The sequence below is a fragment of the Myotis daubentonii genome, chromosome 15 (assembly GCF_963259705.1).
Source record: "Myotis daubentonii chromosome 15, mMyoDau2.1, whole genome shotgun sequence".
In the NCBI taxonomy this organism is placed as follows: domain Eukaryota; kingdom Metazoa; phylum Chordata; class Mammalia; order Chiroptera; family Vespertilionidae; genus Myotis; species Myotis daubentonii.
This window is the reverse complement of record NC_081854.1, coordinates 38923471-38944464: the sequence shown is the minus strand read 5'-3', so window position 1 is coordinate 38944464 and position 20994 is coordinate 38923471.

Here is a 20994-nt window from a genome sequence, read left to right as displayed (position 1 = left end):
CATCAAGTTATACATGATCCTGCCCACCCCACTAAGCCGACTGCACGGGACATGTGAACTCTGGAAAGCACTCCTCAGCATTTAGTATTTCTTCTTCTCGTTCTAGTGAATCAATCTAGCAACAGCATCAGAGAGCAAGACTTTTGCCTGAGTCCCAGCCGGTGTGACACCATGATCTGGGCTTGCTGTGGGATGCTGGGACCATACCGCAGTGATGCCTCTGGGCTTGGAAGCTGCCTGCCACACGGAGACCTAGGGGCATGCCGACAGTGTGATTAGTTGAACAGGAAAGTGTTTGGTTATCCACTAAAAGGCACCTTCACTTTGACCTATGAGAAGAACCAGAGAGAACAAGCACATTGCTGCATGGCCCACAGCAAGCTGGTGGTAGAGTTGGCACTGAAACTTTGACTGGGATGCCTCAGATCTTCCCGTAGGCTCCTTTCATCCCTCTATCCAGCCACCTGACACACTCCTATGAAGGGTCTTCTTTGCTGTGGTCTGTGATGGATGGTGGGAATTTAAGGATGTAGACCTCCATGCCCTGTCTGGGGAGCAGGGAGAGAAACACGTATCTAACAGTTACACTCATTGATTAAGAACTGTAATTGAGACGATATATTCTTTAGAAGCACAGAGAAGAAAGAGGTCACATTTCCAGGAAAGGCATCCTGGATGGAGTTACAGCGGAAGAGTTTGATAGGCGACCCAGCAGGGGAGAGGGAGGCAAGTTAGGAAAACAGCACAGACACGTGAGAGGCTCTGTGGAGATGCGAGAGAAAGCCCTTACCTCCCACAGCCGCTACAGAGGAGGGGAAGCTGGAAAAGTGGAAACACTGGCCACCTCACATAAACACTGGGATGTGGGCCTCTTCAGGAAACCTCCTACACAGAGGGATCCATGGAAATGCACTCTCTTGAATAATTGCCTTAAAACGACCTAAAATATCCAAGAACCCCGGTCGATCTAACTTGCCCTATCTCATTTCACATCAGCATTTTCTTTCAAGATGGTTGTTGGCATCCAGAAGAAAGCGAAAAGCCATAGCAGGGAGAGGGCCAGGGGAGCATAGCATTTTCTCAAACATGTTCTTCTGTGGAGGCAGCCTATGGGTGTGGTCAAAGCCCTATGTAACTTAGTGACACCAAGAGACACCATAAGCTGAGAGATGCAAGTGGGGAAGCCAAGACTAGTGTCCCACCAGCCAAGAGGCAGCTATGGAAAGGGAGCCTCGTGAACCAGAGGTGCTTGCACCCAGGTTTGCAATGTTAGCGACTCCATCGGAAGGTCCAAGAGTCCTTGTGTTGGAGCCTGTCCTTATGTATATAAAAGGCTCGTTTCAAGAGGCTCTAAGGAGTGCCATGAGTGCAAACTCTGCTCCATGTGGTTGGGGTGGTAATAGAATAAGCAGCTCACTGCCCACGCTGACAAGGCCCATAGACCTCAAGGAACTGACAAAGCTAAATGGTCTCTCCATCAGGCCGGGGCACGGTGCCACTGAAGCCACAAGGAGGAGTTCACAGTTGCAGACGAGGTCACATGTCTCCTGGAGGACAGAGAGACTGCATTTCCTTTCTCTTCAGCATTTGTCTTGCCGAAACATGCTTCTATTTTTCCCCCAAATGAAGATTTGCTTCAGGTCAGCCGGAGAGGGGAATTTTTTCTTTTACTCAAGATTTGGCACACACAACCAGAGTGGAATAAATTTTGAAAGATCCAAAATGTGAAGTTGGGAACGAGCAGCCAAAATTGTTGAACGTTTTTTTCCACAGAAATTCAGGGACTACTCTAGTGGTATTAAGAAGTCTATATTGACTATGATAATTTAATACATATAATTATTTGAGGCATAGAAGAAGCTACACAGCTCCCAATTTTAGATAGATACACACTGTGATGGTTAACTTTATGTGTCAACTTGGCTGGGCCATGGTGACCGAATATTTGGTCAAACATTATTCTGGAAGTTTCTGTGAAGACATTTATTGGATGAGATTAATCATTTAAGTTGGTGGACTTTGAGGAAACCAGGTTACTCTTCATGATGGGTGAGCCTCATCCAATCAGTTGAAGGTTTAAGCAAAAAGGAATTCTGCCAGCAGGCTGCCTTTGGACTGGAAGTACAACTCTTCTTGGGTCTTTAGCCTACCAGTAGTATGTACTCCGCAGATTTTGGACTTACCAAGCCTCTATAATTGCATGGGCCAATTCCTTAAAATAAATCTCCCTGTTGATGGATAAGATCTACTGATCGATTGGAAGGAAGGAAGGAAGGAAGAAAGGAAGGAAGGAAGGAAGGAAGAAAGGAAGGAAGGAAGGAGAGAAGGGGATATCCTGTTGGTTCTGTTTCTTGGAGAACCCTGAGTAATACACATACACGCACACACACATGCAGAGTCATACTAAGTGCTTACTTAGCAATATATCAATTACCTTCATTTTATAAGCAAGAGAATTGAGATTTAAAGATTAGAATACTTTATCAAGGTCTTGGAGTTTACAAGAGGCAGAGAGAAATAGCATTTGAACTCAAGTCCATCTGACCAAGAGATTGCGCTCAATTCCCAAAGCGATGACAAGTAACTAGGCAAAATGAAATGAATTAAGTGGCAGAACATGTGAAGGGAGAAGACCCACGAGTGTGGAATCATCTCCCAATAAACAGCACCAGTGAAATCATTTACAATTGGAAAAGACAGGCTGCTGGAAGACACAGAACGGCCCTGGCAAAGGCGAGCACAGCCCAGATCCCTCTCTCCCTCCGCCTCTACCCGCTCCCCACAAGGCTTTGATGGGTTTTAGCTGATTCTGGATGTGCCCTGGAGGGAGAGAAAGTTCATGGCAGCCCCAAAGCAGGACAATTAGGTTTCACATTAGCTTCCCCCATGACTTCATCACTGACTGTTGCTCTTTGTTAAAATATTTTAGAAAATTATCCCAGACAGATTTCTGGAATACATAGGACTTGGAAGATTTTTTTTTTTTTCTTCACGAAGGACATTCCACTGAGAGCAAGCCTAAATATTGACTCATCAAAGGAAATATGTTCTCAGGGTAATGCCGATGGATGCTGGAAGTTGAATCCTAGATCTGCAATTTTAATCTTACGGGTATGCATATGGGGCAGTTCTCTAAGATTCTCGCAGATCTCCGATGTTTAGCTTAGATAAGAACGGAAGAACCAGTGTCAGCCCCACTTTCTCCAGTCTTCTTCCTTTCCCTAGTCATGATCCTAGTTTTCCTCTAACACATTTTGCTCCTGACATGACTGGGAAACCTTCACCCAGCTTTGATTGGGAGCTAATCTTCACTTTCCTCTGCTAAGAAATAACCAGTTCAGAGTCCAACGATGAAGTCATGGGAGCATCTTTGTACCTCCCCATTGTCCATTAGCCGAGATCATCTATGTTTACCAACAGATTGTCCCCCTTGCCCTCCGTAGTGTGCACATTTATTTCCAGCATCCCCCAGGTTTCCCACTGATGTGCTTGCATCCCATACGTGACTCAGTGCTCTCCAACTTTGATTCCGTTTTGTTTTTATTTCTCCCTTTTTAGAGTCTGTAAGTAGTCCCTGATGGTGTGTGTGTGTGTGATTTCATATCATGAGAATGGTGTGGCCATAGCAATGAGGCATTAGGGTGTATCATAAATCAACCACAGTGTGGGGAAACGATGACACGTGTGATTTATAGGCTATTTCAGCTCTGATTTCCATATAGCTATTCTCTGATTCACAGTTATTCCTCGGAGGAGAGAAAAGGAAAAGAAAGTACAGTGTGGGTGGTAGGTTCCCTCCTCAGAAATTCACAATAGTCATCATCTCCATATAGAAAAGCAGATATTTATCCATGGCAACTGGGAAATGGCCAGGGCTGGAAGAAGTGAGTCAACTAAAGATCATTTTCCCTTGACCTGGGGAAGACTAATCTTACATATTGGTCAAGAGAATTAGGAAATTGCCAACAATTTATGGCATAGTAAACCCCTAGAATGCAACCTAAATAATAATAATATATAAATTGAACATATAAATGTGGATGATCAATTTTTGTTTACATTAAAGGGAAAGCAGACAATATGGTTGAATTTACCAAAAGGCACTTCTTTTGACACACATATGACTGTTGGCAAGTCAGCCTTAAGTAGGGTGAACTATATAATTTCTCTTCTAGGATATTTTTAAGAGTAAAAAAGGGGCTTTTAATTACTCCAGTCAACAGGAGTACCTCCTAGCACACTGGAGACTGCTGTGTGCCTTATGGAATGTCATAGGATCACTGTGTCATCTGCCTCATCACTAGATCCTGAAGAGCCAGGATTGAGAGGTCTTGGTTGTGTTTCTTGAGAGCCCATTTTATTCTTTGCTAGGGGCTAAGAATATGTTTACATTGATTAAATGACATGTTGATGGTTGAAATAAATTCATCCAGACACCTGGCATAAACTAATTCAATAAGTTATATGAATCAATATTTTTAAATATAAAAATGAATATAACCTGTCACGGCCTACATGGCCAGCATCTTCTGTAGACATTCAAAATCAGTGGTTTTGGGGACACTTTAAAAATTTCTCATTGGACCTCTTTTTGTGCTTTTAAATGTAATCTTACCTAGAACACTAATGTATGAAAAAGATAAAAGCAGAACCAAGATGGCGGCATAGGTAAACACCTGAAATAGCTGCCTCGCACAACCACTTCAAAAATACAACTAAAAGACAAAACGGACATCATCCAGAACCACAGGAAGGCTGGCTGAATGGAAATTCTACAACTAGAAGGAAAGAGAAAAGCACATTGAGACACAGAGGAGGTGCAGAAGTAAAGTGCAGAGGTACGGAGGCGCACGCGGAAAGGGCTGGCAACTGAGAACGTGGTTGTCTTTTTCAATTGGTAGGGAGGCACAAGCTCCCGAATGCTCTGAACTCCAGTTCAGAGCAAAAAACACCCAACCAGAAAAGCAAAAAGAAAAAAGAATCCAAAAATATGAAGATAGTGTAAGGAGCCTCTGGGACAACTTCAAGCGTACCATTATCTGAACTATGGGGGTGCCAGAAGAAGAGAGAGAGCAAGATATTGAAAACCTATTGGAATAAATAATGACAGAAAACTTCCCCTACCTGGTGAAAGAAATAGACTTACAAGTCCAGGAAGCGCAGTGAACCCCAAACAAAAGGAATCCAAAGAGGACCACACCAAGACACATCATAATTAAAATGCCAAGAGCAAAAGACAAAGAGAGAATCTTAAAAGCAGCAAGAGAAAAACAGTTAGTTACCTACAAGGGAGTACCCATAGGACTTTCAGCTGATTTCTCAACAGAAACTATGCAGGCCAGAAGGGAGTGGCAAGAAATATTCAAAGTGATGAATAGCAAGAACCTACAAGCAAGATTACTTTACCCAGCAAAGCTATCATTCAGAATTGAAGGTCAGATAAGAAAAAGCTAAAGGAGTTCATCACCACCAAACCAGTATTATATGAAATGCTGAAAGGTATTCTTTAAGAAGAGGAAGAAGAAGAAAGAGGTAATGATAAAAAAATTATGAACAACAAATTCATATCTATCAACAAGTGAATCTAAAAATCAAGTGAATAAAAAATCTGATGAACAGAATAAACTGGTGAATATAATAGAATCAGGGGAATAGAAAGGGAGTGGACTGACAATTCTTGGGGGGAAAAGGTGTGGGGGGTGCGGGAAGAGACTGGACAAAAATCGTACACCTATGGATGAGGACAGTGGGTGGGGGCAGTAAGGGCAGAGTGTGGGGTGGGAATTGGGTAGAGGGGAGCTATGGGGGGAAAAAGAGGAACAACTGTAATAATCTGAACAATAAAGATTTAATTTAAAAAAAGGTAAAAGCAATTGAGTGTGTGTAGCTTGGAGGGAAGTTCCTCAGCATCTGCAGTACCCCCAATGCACAGCTTCAGATCCAAATCCTTCACTTGGAATAAAATTCAAACACTAAAACTCTAAATAAAATGTTAAAGTATCAACTAAACACGATTGGGGAAATAATCCCAATATTTCAGGCAAGTTCAGAAATGCATTAGGGGAGAGTCAAGAAGAAATATTTGGCATTCACTAGGTTTTCAGTTTTCTTTAAAGTTCAATGCATATGATGTAACAAGTGGAGTCGTGAGCGATTGCTTCAGCTGAACTTCAGACACAGAACAGAACACAAAGAGAAAAAGACAACTGCTATTTGCAGCACTTATCTTCACATTCTTTCAGACCTAAGGAAAGAGTGAATGAAAACCAGGTTTTCTGAATGAGTGCTATGATATTATTCTTAAACTTCTCCCTCGTTTCTGGCCTGCCAAGGCCTTGCTCCAACTCCCTAGGTTTCGTTGATATCAGTTGCTCTTTGTGATAATGGCTGAAATGTGAGTAGGTGCTTCCATTTCAATGTGATCCCAGAAGATTCCACAGGGTGTTCCTGTTAGGGATTGTGAGAGTTGGAGCAAATACTTGGATTTGTTGACTCATTCCAGGAGAAGCTTCTTTCTGAAGTTCCACAAAGCCAGCATTTCTGCTGTGGGTCTTTGCTAACATAACAACAGGGCCACACCTAGGCACTGGCAGACCCAATGTTCCAGGAAGCAGTCAGTCAATGGCTAGGCCACACTGGGGCTTCTTTTCACTCCCACATACCCATTTCTATCTCAGTTGGCCTTGGAATACCACTGTTAGTTATGTATCGCTATCTCACAAATTACCACAAACTCAGTGATTTAAAATAACTTCCACTTAGTATGTCACAATTCTTCTGGACCATGAATCCAGGCACAGCTTAGCCAGGCCTTCTGCTTCAAGGTACCAGCCAGGGTTGGGTCTCATCTGAAAGTTCAACTGAAGAAGGATTGGCTTCCAAGCTCACGTGGTTGTTGGCAGAATTTACTTCTGGAAGATTGTTGGATTGATGGCCTTCGTTCCCATCTGGCTGTTAGCAAGGGGTCATCCTCAGTACCTTGTCATGTGGCCTCACCATCAGAGCAGCTCACAACATGGCAGCTTACTTCATCAGAGCAAGAAAGCAGATCAGCCCTGGCTGGTGGCTCAGCTGGTTGAGTGTCGTTCTGTGCACCAAAAGGTTGTGGGTTTGATTCTCAGTCAGGGCACATACCTAGGGTGCAGGTTTGTTCATCTGGTAGGGATGTGTATGGGAGGCAACTGACAGATGTTTCTGTTTGTTCTCTCATATCGAGACATTTTAGGGGAACCATGAAGAGGCCTCAGTTCCTAGCTAACTCTTGGTCAGAGACCACCCTCAGTGTTTCTAGCCCATTCTGTCTCCTCACATCCAATCCTTGGGATGAAGTCATTTGTTCCCAATGAGAAATGAAGTAAGTGCACCTGAAGTTGCAAAATCAGTGAGTTACAATCACTAAGATAGTAAGTGATCAGCCTGGCTGGTGTGGCTCAGTTGACCTATGAATGAGGTCACAGTGTGATTCCCAGCCAAGGCACATGCCTGGGTTGCAGGTTTGATCCCCAGTAGGGGGTGTGCAGGAGGCAACTGACCAATGATTCTCTCATCATTGATGTTTCTATCTCTCTCTCCCTCTCTTTTCCTCTCTGAAATCAATAAAAATATATTTGAACAAAAAAAATAATAAATTATCAAAAATTGTGTCTTTTTGGGGGAGGGACAGATTTCAGTAAAAAGAGGTGGAAGGAAGGATAGATGATGGGAGGAACATTGAACCGAGGACTCTTGATGACTATAGAGGAAGGAGGGGAATCATCTCTTCCCTCACCAGAAAATGACCTCAATGACTAAGGTTTGTTGGACTGAAGATCAGAGTGGGTCAATAATTGTGACATTTTCCTGTAGTTTGGTCCTGTTATTTATTCCTTCAGCAAGTATTGTTGTGTCCATCCATTATATAGGATTAGATAAAGTGTTTAGCTTAACAAATACACTTCAACATCTCATAGGGAAGTTTTCAAGAAATGAAATATTTCAATATGTTATCAACAACCCATTTTGTTTCTACTCTTGTGGCTAAAAATATGTCTTTACATTATTTAATAAAAAAGAATGAACACATGAAAATAATTATTTCACAGTTTTGCAGAGTAGATCTCTCCTGGCACCTCTAACCCTCACACCCCTTCTCTTTGTGTGACTCAGGCCACTTGGGCCCAATCAGGCTCTAGGACCACTCCAGAGACATTGAAAAGGGGTCTTAAGGAGCCTTCAGTTAAATACGTGATGATCTGACTCTGCTCAGAGATCCTCCTCGGAATATGAGGTTTCTGACTTGTCCTATCCCACTGCCTAGCCCTTCTCTGATAGAGTCAGGGCCCTCAGAACTGGAGGCATTCCCTTTGTTCTCTCTTACCCCCCTTTTTGAAATGGGTCCTCCCACTTGTTGTCAAGCCTCTCAGTTGCCCTGTGCTGCCTGCATTTCTTGCTATGGCTTCTACTTTTGAGAACACATGGTGATGTGGGAGCCATCATCACATTTCCTGCTTTCATTAAAAAAAAAAAAAAGAGTGGAGAAGTACCCTGGCCTCCGAGCTGCTTTAAACAAAATAAAACTTGAGGTGGAAGAGTTTCCAGTTAATAAAAGGTTCTGAATGAGACTTCTAATATTCTAATACCAAAACCAAAAATGGCCAGTGAATAATTATCAGTGCTGAACTGAAACCCACAGAAAAAATACTCTACATGTGTGGCAGAATAGTAAATGCCATGAATGTTAGGTTTTTTTTTGGAAGCTGGAAAATAATTAATGCCCATAAGCTTTTGAACCATACAGATTCTTTTCGTCAGAAAAAATAAAGCAATACAGACACTTATTCTTAATGTCACAGTTTCAATCAGTGACATTTAGGCTATCTAAATGGATAGATGGATGGACAGAGATGAATGGACAGACAACCGGACTGATGAATCATTAGGCAGGTATATCAATAGGAAAATACATGGATGAATAGATGGATAGATGGATGGATGGATGGATGGATGGATGGATGGATGGATGGATTGATGGATGAGTGAATTGATAATTTATGATTAGTTTTGACTGTGTGAACAAAGATTTTCCTTCTCTATCACCACCAGTACTCAGAAGCCATCATCAAAAGGGATCTGACACTAAACACCAGCTAAATAGCAGAAAGAGGACTTCAGTAGGAGGAGCTGCCTTATGCTCTCACTGAGCACTCACCATCCAGGATGGTCATAAGGAATCTGAGGGGACAGATGCTATTCTCATGGAGCAGGTCCACTCCTCATTAGGATGTGGGTGAAATCAGAGCCCTAGTTATCAGCAACCCTCTAACTCTTTTAACTCTGGACCCATCAAGGAGCCAAGAGTGTAATTTGTTCCCCCTGCCTGGGAACAAATAAAAAACACACACAACACAACAGAAAGCAGCAAAGCAGAAATGAGTCCACTGGGAGGAATACAGCTACCTATATTCCAAGAGCCGAGCATGGAGGAGTCTGTGGTTCCCTCCCTCCCACCCTTCCACTCCTCCAGAGGCTGGCGGAGGCCCATGTGGAGTGAAGAAAGACAGAATGGCTGGGGAGGAAAGAGGAAAAGGTGCTGTCGGTGTTTATAGCTTGCCTGCTCAGTAAAGGCGGCACCTAAGGGGAAAAATCTGAGAGGCAGGCCCTGGAAGGTAAAGAGAATACAGGAAGTAGGCCAGGGAGGAGCAGGGTGGGCGTGTGGGAGGCATTTTGCATTAGGTTAGTAGAGGTGAAATGGAAAACATGAAGGACTATACACAGGTCATGGGATATGAGATCTACAGAGAAATCTTAAAAGTTGCCTTATTTCAGGTGGAGGAGAGGCCTCCCACCAACATGACATGTGAGCTTTCCTCCTTAAGGGGCCCTAGGGAACTGGGGAAAGCAAGCTTGTGTCTGTGCAGCTTTGCTCAAAATACGTCACATCCTCAGGCCAGCCTCCACCCTGGTACCCTCTTTGCAGAGACACAAGCGTTGAGATAAATTTTATGTACCTCTCCACTGACCCATGGCAGGAATTCAAACAGATAGAGGCAGTCCTCTTTAAGCGCCTATTCTGTGCCAGATTTCTTTCACTGTGTGAGGTAGGCGTTCTTAGCTCCATTTCACTAAGGAAAAGATGGAGGCTCAGGGACAGTGAGTCATTTCCCCAAGGTCCCATTAATGAATCAGAAGCAGATCGAGATTTTTAACACCAGCAACCCCAGTCCTACCAATGGCCAAGGATAGTGTGCTTCCCATCATACTCCTGTCTCTGAACTAAAAGCTGCAAAGGGGCTGAAAAGGGGGAAGAGAACGGTGTGGCACAGGGCAGTTTCTAAACTGCTACTAGGACCCTATCACTTTGACACAAAACAGGAATAGGTAGTTTTCCATGCATCTTACACATTCCTGCATATCTTGTGAGCAGAGGCACCGACTGCCTTTGTTATGCTCCACCTTCTCAAGGAAGTGCAGCAAACAGGGTTGGAAGATATAGTGGCTCTCTCTGGAGCAATAGGCTTACTGTCCAGCATAAAAGATTCAGCTTCCCCAAGCTTACAAGCCCTCTTTTGTGACGTACCCTATGACTTGTGCATGTCACCTGGCCCCCTTGTACTGCCCTGTGGGAACCAGGGTAGCTGACACAGGCCTGAAGCTTGTGCTGGTTGCTGTGTCAGGAGTAATGAAGTCCTTTGTCACTGGTTCGGGATGGTCACGTCTTCTGCCAACATCCATGAAACCTTGGCACACCACTGACTTGTTAACTTGTAGGTCGGGTAACATCTCAGACTCCATCCACCACACTGGCAGCTTCCTGGGGAAGCAGGGAATTGCCAGAGAAATCCAGACAAATATCCTCCTACCTGTCTTCTGCCATCGGAATGAAATCTAATGCCCTCACGTGGCACACCGGAAAGCATTCGCGTACCTTGTTCGTTCTCACAAAACCCTAGGAAATATCCCAGATGCTAAGAAGCCCTTCTCACCAGCTCCCAGTTCCTGAAGGAACACTTAGGCCACCATATATCAATAATACAGTGAGGGTACTTGACTAAGTGCTTAAGGTTGCCAGACACTTCTGCAAGCCATAGCTACCTCATTTCTTTTTTAAAAAAATATACATTTTATTGATTTGAGAGAAGAAGGGAGAAGGAGAGAGAGAGACAGAAACATCAACGATGAGAGAAAAATCATTGATTGGCTGCCTCCTGCATACTCACTCACACAGGGGATTGAGCCCGCAATCCAGGCATGTGCTCCGAACAGTGACCCCCTGGTCATTGGTTGACGCTCAACCACTGAGCCATGCTGGCCAGGCTCACTGGGTCTAGATAATAACTCTATGGATTAGTAAGGATTGTTCTCAGAAAGGTGACTACCTCATACAGATCCCACAGTGTATCTGGACCCATTAGCATCCTGGAAGGCTCCTCTGCCAACAGTGAATTCATGGCTATTCTTAAAACATATTCCCTTTCAATTCTTTAAAACCATTCTTTAAACAAAGAACTGTGTGCTAGTAAGAAGAAGCAATTGCTATTCAGGGTGAAAAAAAAAACTTATTTAGTTAATAAGGAACACTTGTTCAAGCAAAGAAGCACTATGGGGCAAGTGAAACTTTATTTCTTTTCCTTAATTATCTGAAGTCCACGTTAGGGTAATCCAAACCTCCATACAGAGAGGATGCAGTCTGCATAACCCCATTTTCTCCCCTTTTCCCTTTGCAGGACATGTGAGGACCGGGAGTGACCCTTTTGGAAGAAGACATGATGCCAAAAGCTGAGGCAGGGAGAGTGCCTTTTGCTGGGCCAAGAGATATAACCAGCTCCTCAGCTCACACTGCAGCCAGGATGGGGGCCAGGCCGCAAACAGAGCCTGCCCACTGCTATGGCTACTAGGTCAGAGGGCTGCCAGTCTTCAAGGTGTCCTGCCTTCTGACAAAGCCCACTTTGGAGAAGAGACGTGGAGCCCTTCTGGATGAGTGCAAAGCATTCAGGTGCTAGGCTCAAAAAGGTGGGGTCCCACCCGGCCAGCATGGCTCAGTGGTTGAGCATCAACCTATGAACCAGGAGATCATGGTTGGATAACCTATCAGGGCACATGCCCAGGTTACAGGCTCAATCCTCAGTGTGGGGCATGCGTGCAAGAGGCAGCCGATCAATAATTCTCTCATCATCATCCTCTCTCTCTCTCTCTCTCTCTCTCTCTCTCTCTCTCTCTCTCTCTCTCTCTCTCTCTTCCTCTCTGAAATCAATGGAAAAAAAATTGGAAAAAAAAAGGTGGGATCCCTCTTATCACGGGGGAGGGACCCAAAAGAAGCCCTTCACATGTCAGCCATGGCTGATGGATGAGCAGGAGTTCTTAGTGTAATAGACCACGATCAGTTGTAAGAACTATTGCAAATAATGCATTATTGTACTAGTTTCCTAGGGCTGCTCTAATCTACTATAATAAACTGGATGGCTTAAAACAACAAGAATATATTCTTTCACAGGTCTGGAGGCACTGGGAGAGCCACGCTCCCTCTTCCGGCTTGAGGTGATGACTGGAGATCCTCGGCATTCCTCAACCTGCAGCTATTCACCTCCAGTCTCGGCCTCCATCATCACCCGGAAGCCTGCCCTGGGTGTCTGTGTCTGCACACAGCCTTCTTCTCTCTCTGTGTGTCTACCTTCTTATAAGAACACCAGTCATATTGGATTAGGGCCCACTCTACTCCACCATGGCCTCATCTGAATCCACATCTTAATTATATCTGCAAAGACCTGATTTCCAAATAAGTTTACATTAACAGGTACCATGTATGTATTAGGAGGATATGATTTAACCTACAACACTTAATAATGATAAGGCACCCAAGTTTGGGAGCAATATAGTTATCTTGCATCACATAATAATGTCATTTCCATGCATTTGCACTCTCCTCTGTCCACTCCACTCCACTCCACTCCACTCCACTCCAGGCACGCCAGCCTCCTTTCACTCCCTTACACAAAGCTTCCTTGTCTTAGGGCCTCAGCTCCTGCAGTCTGAAACATGCTTCCCAAGACCTGGCATGGCGGATCCTTGTTCTTCAGAGTCTATTTGAACACTGCCTGCTCTGGGAGGCTTCCCAGAATACCTCCTTCACGTTCTACCCTAGTAGCCTATTGGTCTCCTTGGTAACACTCAGCATCTATCTATATAAATAAAAGCCTAAGTGACCAAGCGACCGAACGATTGGTCAACTGGTCGCTATGATGCGCACTGACCACCAGGGGGCAGATGCTCAATGCAGGAGCTGCCCCCTGGTGGTCATTGCGCTCCCACAGCAGGAGTGCCACTGTCAGTGAGCTTACTGAGTGGTAGTGGCAGTGGTGGCGGCAGGTGCAGCGGGGCTGGGATGAGCGGGAGTGGCGCAGCACCCTGCCAGGGCTCGGGCTCCCCCCTGGCCACCTGCCGCTTCACGCACTACTACATCCCTCGGGGGATGTCAGACTGCCAGTTTTGGGGGATCAGGGATCCCCAGGGATTGGGCCAAAACCGGCAGTCTGACATCCCCCAAGGTGTCCAGGATTGTGAGAGGGCACAGGCCAGGCTGAGGGACGCCACCGATGCATGATTCTGTGCACTGGGCCTCTAGTTGCAATTATAATTGTTACACCGATGTGTAAACTATACGTGGGCAGGAGTTTTAGTCTGCTTTTCTTACTCTTATAAAGACCAGCATAATACCTGGAATGTATAGAAATTCAATAAGAACCTGTTGATTAAGTTAATGTATGAAGGAGGCATTTTCATGAGTCAGAGAAAGTACCTGGGAATGGCTTCTGCCTGGTTAGGGTGGCCCTCCCTTTCACATCACACATCAGCATTTTGTCTTGATTAGGAATCTGGGCTTTGGAGTCAGACGATGGGGGTCCTTCCCCATAGCTCCTGTGTGACCCTCATCATGCTACTTGGCCTCTCTGAGCCGCTGTATAATATGGACATATAGTTCTGACTTCATAAGATTATTGTATGACATCCATTTAACAAACATTTATTGAATATCTTGCCATGATAAAGTAGGGTCAGGCATATAAAGTGCTGCCTAGCAACGTTTGTGGCATGTTGAAGGTTTGAGTAAGTGGCATTTTGCTCAATTAAATATCTAACACCTGAAGACAGAGTGAATGTGGAGATCCACCAGGTATAGTAAAAAGATGACCAGAGAGACCAAATGTCCTCAGCATCCTTTTGTACTGAAAGTGCCCCGCTATGCCCACCCACTGAGACCAGAGACGTCTCCACCCCGTCATTGGAGAAAAAAGGCGACGAGACAGTAGGAAAAAGAATGTGAGGAAATACTACCCAAGTGAAGCATCATTTCTCACCATTCTGTTGGGAAGTAGAGGGGGTAGGAAGGTTGGCACTGTCAACTCCAGAACCAATCCTATCAGGCGAAGGTGAGTGCTGGGAAGGTGGCAAAGAGAGACAGGAAAGCACAAGCTAAGAGTCAACATCGGTCTGAATCCAGTTTCACACAACCCTTCACACAATCCTCACATCGACTCTTCAAGTCAAGCACTAATATCCCCATTTTGCAGATGTAGAAGACAATCCTGGGAGAGCCTTTAAATGTCCCCAGGAAACTAGTGCTCAGCGGGGCAGGCGGTGGAACGAACCTCGGCCTGCATTCCTTCTGCTCCCGACATGTGCACCCCTCCCACAGCCAAGACTGCTGGGTGTGGAGTTTCTGAACCACAAACAGGCCAAAGTTATTACTGGGTTGTTCAGTGTGTAAATATCTACATGGGCATTTTCATTCTGTCACTTTTTATAGGGCATAAAGTTATTGGAGTCTATTGGCACAGAGGGCTTTCTGGAATGGCCCTGGCCTCTTATAAGACTCCATACCATCCAAACCATATTAATGAAATATCCTTTTATCTTTGGGGTGAAAAGAGGGAAACCTTGATGTGGTGAAGCGGGACCAGGGATTCTCTACCTCCGCACTACTGGCATTCGGGGCTGGGCGATTCTCTGTCCTGCGTGCTGTGGGATGTCTAGCAGAATCCCTGCCCTCTGCCCACAGTCTAGCAGCACCTCCTCCCCCCGTTTATGACAATGAAAAATGTCTGCAGAGATTGCCACATGTCCCTTGGGAGGGGGCTGGGAAACATCACCCGATTGTGAAACAGCAAACTAGACAAATATGGGTTCAAATTCTTAGTCTACAACTCCTGTGGCTTTGGGAAAGTTCCGCACTCTCCTTGCGACTCTGTTTTCTCATGCAAAGAATGGAGATAGTAATTCCTATCTTGTAAGGTAATTATCTATGGGCCCTGAGTGGAAGCTCAATAAGTGCTTATAAAAATGAGTACTTGCTTTTGTACTTTTGGTTAGTTTTCATTATGCACACATTTGAGGATCTTGTTTCCTTTATCCCTGGAGAAGGCAAGGTATACCTTTAAAAATTGGAACTGCCCCTCCCATGCAAATTGCTTTAATATTTATGAATAACATCTATCTCCTTTCAATCTTTCTAAAACACTTTATTGGGGTACGATTGACATAAAAAAGCTGCACATATTCAATGCATCCAATTTGATGAGCATGGAGATAAGTACACAGGCATGAAACCATTACCACAATCTATGCCACAAACACATCTATCACCTCCTAATATTTCCATTTCATCTTTACAACAGTACTACAAGGAAGGTGATGCTATCACCATTTTAAAAACAAGGAAGCAGATTTAGACACATTAAGTAATTTACTCAAGATCACATGGCTAGAAAGTGGGGTTCTGACTTAACAACCCAAGATACTAGAGTATCTTATCTTCCTTCTGCACTAGCCAGGGTCTCTTCAGTGGGGGTGAATAAACTTTACATAGGGGGAAGAACGAAAGGTTATGGAGTACAGAGAAGGCATATTTATCTCATCTGAAAGGTTCTAGAAAGCTTGCTACCAGAAAAGATACGAAGAGAATCATAACGAACAATTTGGAGGTAGCCACACTGGGAGAGGGAAACAGTCCAGAGAGAGACGACAGGAATACAATCTCCTGGCATTGAGAAAGAATATGATGGAGGTCATGCAAAATGGATCAAGTGCCCAGCCAGCATGGCTCAGTGGTTGAGCTTCGATCTATGAACCAGGAGGTCACAGTTTGATTCCCAGTCAGGGCACAAGCCCGGGTTGTGGGCTTGATCATACCCGGTGTGGGGTGTGCAGGAGGCAGCCGATCGATGATTCTCTCTCATCATTGATGTTTCTATATCTCTCTCTCCCTCTCCCTTCCTATTGAAATCAATAAAAATATATTAACACACACACACATGCATCAAAATGGATCAAGTTTTCATGGCAAGGGGAGAAGGAAAGAAGGAGATAGGAGGGAGGTAGGAAGGGCTAGACAACCAAGGGATGTGTCTCACTGTGGTGTTTGGAGCACTTCCGTTCTTGAACGCTTCATCTCTCTGTGTCATACTTCTCACATGGACCCCCTCACATCTCTTTCCAGTGGTTTAACAGGACATAAAGGACTCCATGTCCTTGTGTAGCTGCAGCTATGATGTGAAAACACCACCCTTCAGCAAGTGGAAATGCTGTCACGATAAAGTTGATCTTGTGGGTTACCATGTCCTTTGGCCAAAAGAGGATATTTTCCCATTGATTTTCAGAGAGAGTGGGGGTGGGAAAGAGAGAGAGGGAGAGGGAGAGAGAGAGGGGGAGAGAGAGAGAGAGAGAGAGAGAGAGAGAGAGAGAGAGAGAGAGAGATATGAAGGAGACACATGGATTGGTTGCTTCCCGCATGCCAACCGGGGTGGATCGAACCTACAACCCTTTGGTGCGCTGGCCCAGACTCCAACCACTGAGCATCACGGCCAGGGCTAGGCTGCTGCATTTCATACGGGACCTGTGACAAACCACACACCACCAGGTTCTTCCCAGGAGCCTGCCTGGGAACAGACGCCCACCTCAGCAAACAAAGCAGAGGCAGGGCTCTGACAGGCTGAGGGGGAAGGCGAAGGGGCACACCAGTTTGGGAGGCCGGGCGACTCTAGGATGACTCTCAGCTCCGATTTATGAGACCGGATCGCTGTTGACCTTGGCAGGCCCTCAGAGGCCACTGCTTCCTGGGGAGGAGGGTCCCTCAGCAGTACCTTCAGCACATTAGGGGCTTTTCATCATGAGCAGCAGGCAGGCAGGCTGCCCTTTCCCTCACATTTTAAAACTTTCAAACAAGGAATGTTAATTACATTTCAGACTTGAGAAATCTAAACTGTCCATCTGGCTGCTCTACAATGTATACATGTAGAAAGTGGTCACTGGGTTGAAGGCAAGACTTGTGGAGTTTCTCCTCGTATCTCCCGCACCTTGGACATAGTGGGTACTTGGCAAGCGGTGGGGGACAGGAAATGAAATTGTAATCCCTATGGTAGCGTAAAAAAATATCTTGTTCATCCTTAGTTTTCACAGCTCCAATCACCACTGATAAAAATACGAGGTATCCAGAATATCTGTGGATTAATTATTCCCAAAGGATATTATGTGGCCTTTGTTCTGGTTTTGAAAACAGCAGGGCAAGTTGGAAAAGGATTGTTCCAGGCAAGGAGACAGTAACACCTGGAAGTCAGAGAGTCCCATAGATAAACACATGCAGACTCACATATATGTGTGTGTGTGCCCGCGCGCACACACACACTGAAGTCACATATTATCCAAGTGTAAAGTTTTTAAGTCACCACATAAATAACAAATCATTTGTAATGCAAAATTCTCTACCCTAGAAACACTCCTTAAAGAATGAAGAAAAGAGAAAGAGTGAGTAAGAGAAGTGATGTTTTGTATTGCAGCCTGAGATGCCAGAGGGCTTGGAATGGATGTGTTGCTGACTGTTGGGGACCAGGGTGCTGGGATGACAGTGATGGGGGGAGGGGGGAGGTCAGAGGCTCTTCACTATTGGAAGCTGCCCAGCCAAGCTTCAGGAGCGGGAATGGGTGGCTGGAGTTTCCAACGCACGCAATCAAGTGAGTGCTAGCTTATCTACTAAAACAGTCTAGAAGTCTCTCCAATTAAAATCCAAAGATGGTCAAGAAATAATTCTTCTGTTACTCTGTACAACGGCCGTTGACGGGAGGTGGTGTTTGGCTGACGCTGGGGGCCTCTGAGGTCCACCTGACCCTCTCATCGGGAACACACAGGGAGTTTTGTATTTATGTTCAGGGATTCATAGCCCCCTGGGAGGCCAACCATGGACCTTCCTCTGGAGATAAGAGGGTTGGTAAATGGATTGTGCACAGAAATAGCTCTTTGAAGTAAGTAAAACTCCTGCCATAAACTTCTAATTAGTTTTCCTTCTTATGGATAAGCTCCCATTTTGATAAAGTTGCTAAGGAGGCTTACTGAAGGATGTCAAGGACTCACCTCTGGGATGTTCCTGCTCCATGAAGGTGTCAATGAGTAAGCCTACGGGGGGAGTTTCAGGGGGACTGAGAGATTTCCCTGCTTTCTTCCTGGGGGAAATTGGACAAGATATCTCTCCTTCTTGATTTGCACTTCCCTTATCAGTAAGAGGAAAGGATTGTGCCATATAATCTCCAAAGCTCCTTCCAGCACATGAGAAAATGAACACTCACATCCCAGACCCTCGGGACATGCTGATAAGCCTTCCCTGGAGAGAAACCCGTAGCTAAAATGTGACATTTACCAAACAGAAGAGCAAGATCTTTCTGCAGACAAAGCAAGCAGGAACAGAGGCTATGTTTCAGTGGAGAACTAAAAATAAAACAGTTGTCTCATTTTCTCTCACCCCCTGCTTTGAGGACTGAAAGCTATTCTTGGGTATAAAAAAATTCCTGAAAATATTAATAGTGGCAGAAAATTAGCCGTAATAAACTGCAAAGATCTCTCGTGAAGACCGGAAGAGAGAGCAGGTCTCTGTTCTCCTCTAGGTTCCTCTGTTGACCTCACCATATGCTTTTATTGACTACAGATGAAACCTGACCAAAACTGCAGAGGAAGGGGAGCACCAAAGGTGAGCCAGCATGTGCTGGACAGCATGACAGGCCACATCTCCCTACCCCCACTCCCCATGCGCTTCTCAATAGACCCGCTGCCGCCATGGAGATCTGCCGTGTGATCTCTACAGAGATGTTTCTGCATCTGAAGTCAACGAGGAGCTCACACTTCCCACATGACCCAGATCTGTAAATGCCCAGCGCTACCCAAACAGCCACACAGAATGACGCCAGACACTGAAACAAGGGTTGGCCCTGAAACTGCATTTGGAGGGGAACACTCCATGTCACTCAATGATGAAATTCCATAGCAAGGATGAGAATTCTGGGCCAGTCTTTTTCCCTGACCAGCTATGAATCCTGAACAACTAGTTAGCGTATCTAGCCTTCTGTTCCTTTGCCTTTAAAACACAGGTGAATAGTATCCTTAGACCCTGTCCTCACTGAACCTTAGTGATAATCAAACAAAATAATATATGTAAAGACATCTTGAAGAGAACAAAGTAGTGCTTTATGCATGTAATGCTTGAGAATTTCTAACATATATTCTGAAACTTTAGTGCCAGCCATCATCGGTTCAGGTAACTACAGCCCAAAGCAACCAACCAGATAGTTTCACATTTTGGACCTAACCTATATATAATTCACTGTTGGCTGTATTTGCATTACCATGCCCACTAAAGAATAAAATAGGAAATAAAAATAAAAGCAGATTCCAAGTACATTTTCATTAGAATAGCCATATGCCCCCCTGACTAGCTAGAGCCCCAAATACGAGTTTCTAGTTTCACCCAGGAGACTGAAATGTCTGTTTATTTCAGTGTGAACTTCTTTTATCCTGGCTCATATCTCTCTTTAATGCCTGGTTTCCAACCATCACATTGTAATAAGGATTTAAAGTTAGGCGCTCCCTGTCACATCGCTAACAAGTGGTGTTATTATTCAAAGGGAGGTCTGCTTGACTTAAAAGGTGATGCTCTTTCCACGAATGCTACCCTGCCTCCTACAGCAACAAAGACTAAACATGAGAAATAAAGCTTGAAATTCCACTTGTCTGATTAATACAGAGTGCCTATCTGGAGATTTATGTTTGTTTTTCTACTAAATAAAATGGTTACATTTCCCCAGCCAAGAATACATTGGGCTAATTAATAACAGCTTTCTTTCAAAGTCTACTAGACAGAAAAAATTCTGCCCCCTGGGACCTATCCCTCACAAAGGCCATGGACAGACCATCTCTAGAGTCCCTCAGCAAGAGACCCCGGAGAGCAATCACACATTGACACACCATTGGCCATTCACACCTTAGCGAAGATTAGCACCGGTGAACTGTCAAGCAGAAAATAATATGGAATGAATGGAGGCAGGGAGAAAGGGCGGAAGAGAAGAGGGAGGAGGAAGGAGGGCGGGAAGGAGAGAGGGTGGGAGGGAGACAGGTATGAGAAGGTAAGGAAAGAAATCTTGAGAGCCTAATCTTTTCTAGGCACATGCTAGGTAACATATACATTGCTTCATTTAACTACATACAGTATTACGGCTTTTTTGTTCATTATTTACTATTTATTCAAATGTTTTAGATCAACTTGATGAGTTATAATTTACATACAGCGAAAGGCAGAGTTTGAGTTGATTCATGGAGATAAGCATCATTATAATCATGTGATAGAATGTTCCCGGCACCTTAAAATCTCTCCTTCCCTTTTCCAGTCAGCTCTCTTAACCCCAGATTCTGGCAATCACTAATCTGATTTCTCTCCATACACGTTTACTTTTTTGGACACTTCAAATTAATGAAATTGTACAGTATGTAGCCATTTGCATCGGACTTCTTGCTTAGCATATTGTTTTTGAGCTTTACTCATGTTGTAGTATGTCTCAGTATTTCATTCTTTTTTTTTTTTTTTGGAATAGCATTCCATTGTATAGATATTTCACATTTGATTTATCCATTCTTCTGTTGATGAATTGTTTCCAGTTTTTGTCTATCACTAATAAAGCTGCTGTGAACATTTGTGTCAACTCTTTG